Here is a 9693-nt window from a genome sequence, read left to right on the forward strand (position 1 = left end):
TTTGCTGTTGAAAGGCAGCATAGTGGTTAGGATCATGGAGTTTAGAGCCAGACAGCTAGAGTTCAAATCTCAGCTCTGTCACTTACAAGTTGGTGAACCACTATGCCTTGATTTCCCCCATCTATAAAATGGTAATAATGACAATATTTACTTAACAGGGTTTTACTAAGGATTAAATGAGTGAATGAATGTAAAGTGCTTAGCACAGAGCATGGTACACAGGAGGCACTATATAAGTGTTTCCTGTTATTATTGTTCATTTAATTTAATTCATGGCTAATGAAAAACTACTATGTTTCAGGTTAAAGGGCATTTTATTCAGCACACAAGACTTTGGAAAATCAAAGATGGCTCCCAGGTCCCAGACCTTTGGATTTACTTTTTTTTTGGTCACTATTTATTGAGTGACTACTGTTTGCAAGGCACTGTTACATATTGAGGATTAAATGGGGGATGAAAACAGACATGGTTCCTGCTTTTATTGAACTTACAGCCTAGTGGAGGAGACAGACATTAAAAACAAAAAATGAAAGGGACTGTGGATGTAGCTCAGTGGTAGAGAGCCCTTGAGTTCCATCTCTAATATCAAGAACAAAACAAAGCAAAAATCACAACAAAATGTCTACACACTGGAGTTTGTGATGTGTCCTACAGAAGAGGCCAGTGTTCCCAGCCTAAGGCATTAAATAAAGACAGAACTAAAAAAATGTTAAATGTAACTGAAAGGGTTACTGAGAAAATCAAATAGAAAAGTAATATCAAGTGTTCTTTGAGTGCAAGGGACATTGATGCCTTATCCCTTTCCAGGAAAAATAATCACAGTTCTATCTTGTCATTTCCCACTCTGGTTTGGCCTCCCTGATTAGAATGATTAACATGACTCATCAAAATTGAGCTTAGAGAACTTTTTGGTATGTCAGGGTGTTCCATTCCCCCATGTACCTTAGGAGGTCACCTGACATGCCATGGCTTCCTCTCTTCCTCTTCTTTCTTTTCTCCCTCCTGGGCTAGCTGGGGTTCTCAAATAGTGCTACATAGAGAGGGAGATGTGTTGGGATATGTCTGCTCAGAATTTTCAAGGGAGACAGGAAAGAGGTAAGAGAGGAAGGCCTGGGTTTTCTAGGAGAAAGCAGATATGGAGGGGCCTGGAATACCCAGGACAGACCTACGATGTCAAGAGCTCCAAACTCCTTACAGAACAGGTCTCCCTTCCCCTCCACTTTCAGGGAGGCAAATGGGGGAGATCTAGAAAGGGCTCAAGGTCACACTTGGAGCCAGAGGCAGGGAAGGGCCAGACTGTTTTCTGTCTCTGTTTTCCTAATATTGGGCTCAGGGCCTGGTGCAGAGAAGATGCTCAAGTAATTTCTTGTGGAACTGATAAGGGAGATCAGAACTCCTGGTGCCCCAAACATGCTGCCTGAGCTGGAGCACTCTTAAGCCTGATGGACAAGTGTAACATAAGCAGCAGGGAAAATAGAGCAAGAAGAAGAGAAGCAGAACCACAGAGAAACCCTAAACCTCTAGCACTCAGGATTTTCCAATTTCATTCTACTAACCAACCAAAACTTGGCAAAGTAAGCAGAAATGAAGGAAAGGTGGCCATGAAGCACAAAGATCTGTCAATTTCATTTGCAACTATTTGAGGATGACATGATTTGCATCTCGAAGAAACCCACAATTCAGCCAGGTGTGGTGGCACACACCTATACTTCCCGACTTAGGAGGCTGAGGCAGGAGGATCAAAAGTTCTAGGCCAGCCTTGGCAACTTAGCAAGATCTGTCTCAAAATTTTAAAAATAATAAAAAGGGCTGGGGATGTAGCTCAATAGTAGAGCACCTCTGGATCCAATCCCCAGTACCAAAAAAGAAAAAAGAAACCCACATACTAATGTGGGAAGTAGATGGAATAGAGACACCTGCTCAGGGTGCTGTGGAGTGCAAAGAAGAAAGAAGCACCCACCAGCTCCAGGGTAATCAGGGAAGACCCCGTGGAAGAGACGACGCTGCAGTGGGGTGAAAAGGTCTAGGCAGAAGGCCTCAGAAGGACAGTCCAAGAAAGATGGCAATGATTTGGCCAACTGGAAGGAATTGCAACTTGGGATAAGGTGGACCACAAAGAAATTTTGAAGGAGCAACAGCCAAACAAAAACAAGAAAGGAAGAAAGTAGAAGGAAAAGAAGACTAAAGGATCAGGGAGCTCAAAATGCCTGGGAGAAGTAAGGGTAGCACTGAATAGAGAAGCCCCAGGATTCTTCTTTCTGGATTCAAGGTCAGCCTTCTGAATGATTCATTTCCAGAAAACATTGAATAGCTGAGGTTGTGCCATAATTGGTTTTCTTCTAATCTGTTCCCTTTGTCATACCCTTATTGGTCTAGATATTGTAATTTCAGCTCAATTGAAGAAGTTAGCAGGTGTGGTGGAATATGCCTGTAATCCCAGCAACTCAGGAGGCTGAGGCAGAAGGATTGTGAGATCAAATACAGCCTCAGCAACGGCAAGGTGCTAAGCAACTCAGCGAGACCCTGTCTCTAAATAAAATACAAAATAGGGCTGGGGATGTGACTCAGTGGTTGAGTGCCACTGAGTTCAATCCCCAGTACTGCCCCCCAACAAATAAAGTTAAAGGAGAATCTATTTAATGCCAGGTACCAGGCCAAGTACTATAGAAGGTCCATACATAATCTCTCCATTCAACACATTTTTATTGAGGCCCTATGCACCAGAAGTCTGGTATTGTGCTAGGTTTACAATTGTGTGTGTTTTGGGTCATGGGCATGGGAAGATAAAGAAAGAAGTGTACACATCATCTATATAAGGATGGAGGTCATTAGAGAATTACAAAGGAGATGGAAGAGAAAGCTGTGTGACCTTGGAGGTCTAGGTATTGTAATTTCAGCTCAATTAAAGAAGTTTGGTTTCCTTGTCTTGTAAAAGAATCTATCATATTTGTTTGCTGCAAGGATTAGTGATAATGTCTGAGAAGCCTCTCAACCTGTGCAAGGCCTACCCACTGGGAGCTATTTCATGGTACCAGTATTTAGCTGTGGGAATGGGATTGACAATGGACTCCAACAGGTTCAGGAGTGGGAAACATGCCATTTTCTTTGGGGCTCATTTCCACTCAATTTCATACCACATCAGATACAGTCTCTATACCCAACCAGGAAATGTCCTTTCCTCTTCTGGGCCTTTGCCCAAGGCAGTCTCTTAGCCTGACTGACTCCAATCTCTCCTTCAAGACTCAGTGAAAATGTCACTCCCTGAGACTCTGCTCTCTCCTCTAGGTTCTCAAGGTACATTATCTATATTTTTGGGAGAGCACATAACAGGGAATTAAGTCTATAGCCAACTTTAGGGCAACGCATTATAGACAGGACACTTTTGGTATATTTTTTATAGCCAGGATATCCACATGATTCAGAATTTAAAAGGGTGAAAAATCTTCTTCCCTGGCCTGGACCATCCAAACATTCCTCCTACTCCAGGGATAATTTTTTTTTCTCTTTCAGGTTTATTTTATCTGTACTCAAGCAAACAAGGTCATTTACTTTGTTAAACGAATAAAGAAGCAAGGAGTAAAAGCGAGGAAACAATCTAAGTGTTCAAAATCTGGGTCTGATTAAGTAAGTGATTATATAACCACATTACAGACTAATCTACAGTCATTAAAAGTCACTAAAATTATTGTAGGGCAGACTGTAGAGTTATAAGCCAAGCTTTAAAAGCAGAATCTAAAGCAGACTTCTACTGTGAATATGCTTGGTGAAAAAGTGGTCTCTTCAGTGAGAGACTGAAATGATCTATCAGTCTGAGAGAGAAATGACTGGTGCTTTAAGGTGAAGGGATTCTGAGTTTTCTTTTATGTAAAGTTGTTTGAATATGAAAAGAAAGAGGCTGGATTATTGTGAATCTGCCTGATGAAGAAGTGTGATTCATAATCGGACTCATTCATTCGGTCATTCATTCAGCAAACATTTGAATGCTTGCTTTGTCAGGAGGAAGAAACCAAAAACAATGCTGAGCTTTTCAGGATGAGTACCAAGAAGGTGATTGGGACACAAGAAGCTCTGATGGAGAGAGAGGGCTGGGGTGGGATGAGTTCATTTTAAGACTCTTGAATTCCAGTTCTGTTTGTTCATTAAGAGAAATAGGATAGCAGATGGTAGGACCTGGGGGCGGCGGGGGGGGAAAGGTCAGGTCTAGTGATTGCTATCAGCACACACATGATCAGGAAATCTGGAGGCAAGATGGAACTCACCCAGGGAGAATGTAGCCAAGGACAGGGGAGGAAAGATTAAATAAAGCAGGTGAGGAAGTCTATCTGTAAGTCTATCAATGCCTTGGTGCCTCTGAGCCAAGTCACCAGGGTAGCAGACGCCATATCTGCTGCTGAGTGTCAAAGGGCCTTGGAGTTCAGGCAGAAACCCTTCCTCCCATGTGAGGGGAAAGGGAAAAAAAACAAGGGAGAGAAATGAATTACAGTAGATGGGGTAGAGAGAGAAGATGGGAGGGGAGGAGAGGGGAGGGGGGATAGTAGAGGATAGGAAAGGCCGCAGAATACGACAGTCACTAGTATGGCAATATGTAAAAATGTGGATGTGTAACGGATGTGATTCTGCAATCTGTATATGGGGTAAAAATGGGAGTTCATAACCCACTTGAATCAAATGTATGAAATATGATATGTCAAGAGCTTTGTAATGTTTTGAACAAGTAATAATAATAAAAAAGCCCTTCCTCCCAGCCTCTGTCCCCCATGTCCCACATACTCATGGTGCGGGTCTGGTTTTAGTTGTCCTAGAAGACCTGGTAGATGAAGGTAGGCTAGGAAATAAGCAGGGATTCCTGAGTGAGAGGTTGAGATAGAGAGCCGTGAAGATTTACTTGAACAAAGATCAGCTAGAGGAGAAAAATAAAATAACCCTGGAGGAGAAAAGAGATATCCCTGGAGGGGGAGGAATGTTGGGATGTTCCAGGCCATGGTGAGAAGAAGACTTTTCACCCTTTTGAACTCTGAATCATGTGGATATTCTGGCTACACAAAATATATATACTGAAAGTGTCCTGTCCACAATGCATTGCCCTAAAGTTGCAGGTGGGTTTGGTACTGGGGCATCCCTATAGAGCAAAGAATGGTGGGGCAGGAAGTTTGGGTTTTCCCCTAGTGAGTGGGTCTCAGATGTGTCCCTGAAGCGCCCAGCAGACAAAGCTGATAGAATTGTTGCTCACAAAGTGGGCAGAGAAAGAGGACAGTTTATCTAACCCTAGAACACTGTGCCACCAGATTGTATTCCACACTTTCATATGTACTTTGTGCCTCCTAGAGATGCAACATGGCCAACTGAAAGAGGCTCTTGGAGTCGGGCTGACCTGGAATCTAGACCCACTCAAAGCTTTGAAAATCACTTTGCTGAGCTTCAATTTCCTCATTTACAAATTTGGGCTATGGCAACATCTACCTTGGACAGTTGTGAGAATTAGAAATATCTTATGCAAAGATCCCAGTATATAGCAGGTGCTCAATATATAGCAAGGATTTAGACTCTTCACTATCGCCTGCAAATGTCTGATGGGTAGCTGAAAGAAGAATTAAAGATTGGTGTCTCTGCGTCCATTTGCCTCTGTATCATTTAATCTAAGTCACCTTGGATCCCAGGAACAACAGGTCTGATCTACAAACACCTTGTGATGAATCCAGGCTACTCCCTAGGCAGCAACAACTTTCTTATCCCTGTTATTACACCACAGGAAGCTGGCCTAAGAAATCACTCAATTCTACTTTCTGAGGTATGTTACCAGATAGGACAAGAAGCTGAAATCTCAGACTTTGCTCATTATCTTTTCTTATACATTTGCCAAGCGTGGTGTGGCATACTGATTTGTAAAACCCAGTTTCCAGATTACACTACACACACTTCTCTCCTTTGCTGATCCTTTCACCAGACAAAGTGGCTGGTAGTGGTAGATAGAATACAGACTGAGAAAGCATTAGAGGAGCTGGGTTACAAAACTGTGATTCCAGGCATCATCTCTTTTGATCTATAAATATTTCAGAAGATCTTTTAAAAAGATCAAAACTTGCCTTTAAAAATATAATCCCAAGCTGTGGGCCAGGGTTGTGGCTCAGTGGTAGAGTGCTGAGTTCGATCCTGGGAACCACATAAAAATAAACAAAATAAAGGTATTGTGTCCATCTACAACTACAAAAATATTTTATTTAAAAAATATATATATATATAATCCCTGTCTCAAAATAAAAAAAGGGCTGGGGATGTGGCTCAGTGATTACGTACCCCTGAATTCAATCCCTTGTCCCCCCCCAAAAAAAAGAGGAAATAAAAAAGAATCCCTTCCTCTATCCCCCTAGCTTACCAACAACCTACTACTCTTATGGCTCATTCTCCTTCCTGTGGTCTTTTATAACTTTCAAAGTGCTTTCACATATTTGATTTCATTTGATCCCACTTTAGCCTATGAAGAAAGTAGGACAGCTATTGGCTGTGTCTTAGAGCAGCTACAATAGCGACAGAGCTGGGACTAGAGCCCATATCTCCTTGTTACGGAACATGAGTGAACTGTGCCGGGTTGAGTTGAGCCTTGGCTTCAGTGGGTTGAAAGGAATCTGTGAGGAAATGCTGTGTAGGTGTTGATGACAGCTGTTGTGCAAGGAGAGAGTGTTAACAATATGGTATTGCTGTAGGGTACTTAACAGAGATGGGGGCAAAGTGCCTGTAGGGCTCATGAGCCAAGTCCAGGACTTTCTGAAGTTCAGTTAACAGAGAGGTGGCTTTGGTTTCAAAATTTTCCCTCTTTTCAAGTTATTTATATTATACTATTATTATTATTTCCCCTCACCCCCACTAGTTGGGATTGAACACAGAAGTGCTCTAACACTGAGCTACATCCCCAACCCTTTTTAGTTTTTGTTTTGGAACAGGATCTCTCACCAAATTGCTGAGGCTGGCCTCCAACTTGCAATCCTCCTGCTTCAGCCCCCAAGTTGCTAGGATTACAGGCATGTGTGTGACTCCACCCCTGACCTCAAACTGTTATTGAAAACAGAAGTGCAGTCTTTGCTCAGGGGTCACCCAGCTTGGGAGTGTCATATCTGGAGAACTGAGATTTTAAATCAGGACTCTTTAACTCCAGTTTTGGGGACTTTAAAATGAAATTAAATAAATAAGGCCTCACATTCAACTTTTCCAAATCTAACTCTCACCTCCAGGCCAGAGCATAGAGTGCACATATTTTGACTAAACTCATATGTTTGCATGCTCTACTTAGCTCTGTGACTGAAGAATGTCACTGACTTCATGTCCCAGATCCAGTTTCTCCCTCTGGAAAATGGAGATATCATACATAACTAGCCTCAAGAATTGTGAGAATGTATTAGACAGTATGTATGAAATCATAAATGCAGATATGCCAATAAGTATGCATAATAAGCAGCCTTGAAAGCTTCACACTAGCTATGAAGTTCTGTTGAAAGCTTTGAGGAGTCCATGAAACCCAGCTCACTCTAGGACCCTGAAAGGACTAGCTCTGGTGGGAGTAGAGAAGGTGGTGCTTTTTTGGTTTCTAGCAGTCAGGCCTCTGGGCAGACGGAACTGGGGAGAATGGAGGGAGCCAGGCTTGCTCACAGCCTCCTCGGCATCAGAGCCCCCAGCTGAGGGGGCAGGGGTGGGGGAGCAGGGGCGGGGGAGCTGGCCTAACTGGTTTTCCTTTGGTGAGTCAGCTCCTGAGGAATTTGCAGAGCTCCTGTGGTGTAGAAGTGGTGGTATAAGTTGGGATTTTTAAAGCACTCCCACTTGGCTTTAAGAGGCATAACTAAAAGCATAAGCAATTGGGAGACACATGGAAAATGACGGAAGCATAGTCTTGCAGTGTAAACTTGAGGAAATCACTCAGCTTCTCTGAACTGTTTCTTCTGTAAAATTGGAATAAGGCTACCGCCTTTGCAGGGTCATTGTATGAATCAGTCATTGAGCTGATACCAACAGGAAGCACTTCAGTTGCCAGAGTTTATTATAAAGATTACCATTATTCATTGAATTCTCACAGCCCCATACATACACCCAGGAAAAGACAGTTCTGAGTTGTTTTTGTTTTCTTCTTTCTTTTCTTTCCTTTTCCTTCTTTGTGGTACTGGGGATTGAATGCTCTACCACCAAAACATACCCCCCAGTTCTTTTCTTTAAAATGTATTTTTTGGGGGGCTGGGGTTGTGGCTCAGTGGTAGAGTGCCCGCCTAGCATGTGTGAGGCCCTGGGTTTGATGCTCAATACCACATAAAAATAAATAAAATAAAGGCATGTGTCCAACAACAGTTAAAGAAATATTTTTAAAAATGTATTTTTTGAGACAGGGTCTCACTAAGTTGTCCGGGTTGGTCTGGAACCTACTATGATCCTCCTGCTTCCTGAGTAGGTAGAATTTCAGGCATGCACTACCATGCCCCATTATAGCACATTCTTGAAATAACAAAGTTATAAGTTTTAAGAGATGGAGACTAGATTTGGTTATCAGGATTCCAACCCACCTTGTCCAGTTTTCCTCTTGAATATCAGAATGTGTGAAGGGGTTTAATTATGCTGGACCTTCTGGAAAGCCCAATCTTAAATGGACCTAGACCAAAGGGTGATCCCAACCTGGCCCGGTTTGGAAATGAACTCAGGGGGAAATTTGAGAGCAAGAAACAGTCCATGGCTAAAGGCACACTGACAACAACTGGAAGAGAGCTGAAAACACTGTTTGCTTTGTAGATCCACAGGGGATTGAATCTGTGCTCTACCACTTTCAGGAGCTTGTATGTGAGGGTGAGATGAGTCCTTTATTAAGCAGTATACAAATATATTACTGGTAGTCTTCTTGCTGTCACCACCCACGAAACACAACCTCCTCCTCATCACCTGACAGCACTCTACTTGCCATCCTATAAACAAAAGGGAACTGAATCTCCTTTTCAAACCCCTCTCCTAAGCTAGACTACTGAAGCTAGAATAGGAAGGCTGAGTCATGTTCCTCTCCAAAGAAACTCTAAGTGTACCAAAGCCATAGAACAAAAGTATGTTTTCTATGCAGATCATTTGTTTCAACACATGGCTGCTTTTATAGGATATCAACCCCAGAGCTGAGGACACTCTTTTTTCTCTACCCGGAGTCAATACCTTTCAGTGTCATCTGTGCCCTTCCAGTCCTCCACACCGTTACCAGCAGGACTGAAGGTACCTCACTAAGCAGCCCAAACCATCATGGTGCATTTACTAAGCTGCCAGTTTCGATGGCAAGAAGGGCCCAAATGGTCTAAGGCAGCTAATTTAAGAGCTGGACTACAACCTGAGGCTGCTCTTTACCCTTTTGAACTTTTGAGCTCTGATGCTGGGTAATTCCCTGCCCAGAATAGACAAGATGACCAAGATTCCTTCATAAGCCAGGAGATCCATAGATGTACCTCCCTGTCCCCACCCCCCACAAAAGAGAGCTGATACCCACATTTCTGCACAGCCTCATGTGATAGAATGGATTTTATTACATTTAAGGGTTAGATCTGTTTCCATGAGAGGAAAGACCCTGGCTTCACACACATGCAAGAATGACTTGTTTTTGTGGTCGTGGGAATTGAACCCAGGGGTGCTACTGATCTACCTTCCCTTTTTGAGACAGGGTCTAAGTTACCTGGTCTGGCCTCAAAC

This window comes from Callospermophilus lateralis, chromosome X (assembly GCF_048772815.1).
Source record: "Callospermophilus lateralis isolate mCalLat2 chromosome X, mCalLat2.hap1, whole genome shotgun sequence".
In the NCBI taxonomy this organism is placed as follows: Eukaryota; Metazoa; Chordata; class Mammalia; order Rodentia; family Sciuridae; genus Callospermophilus; species Callospermophilus lateralis.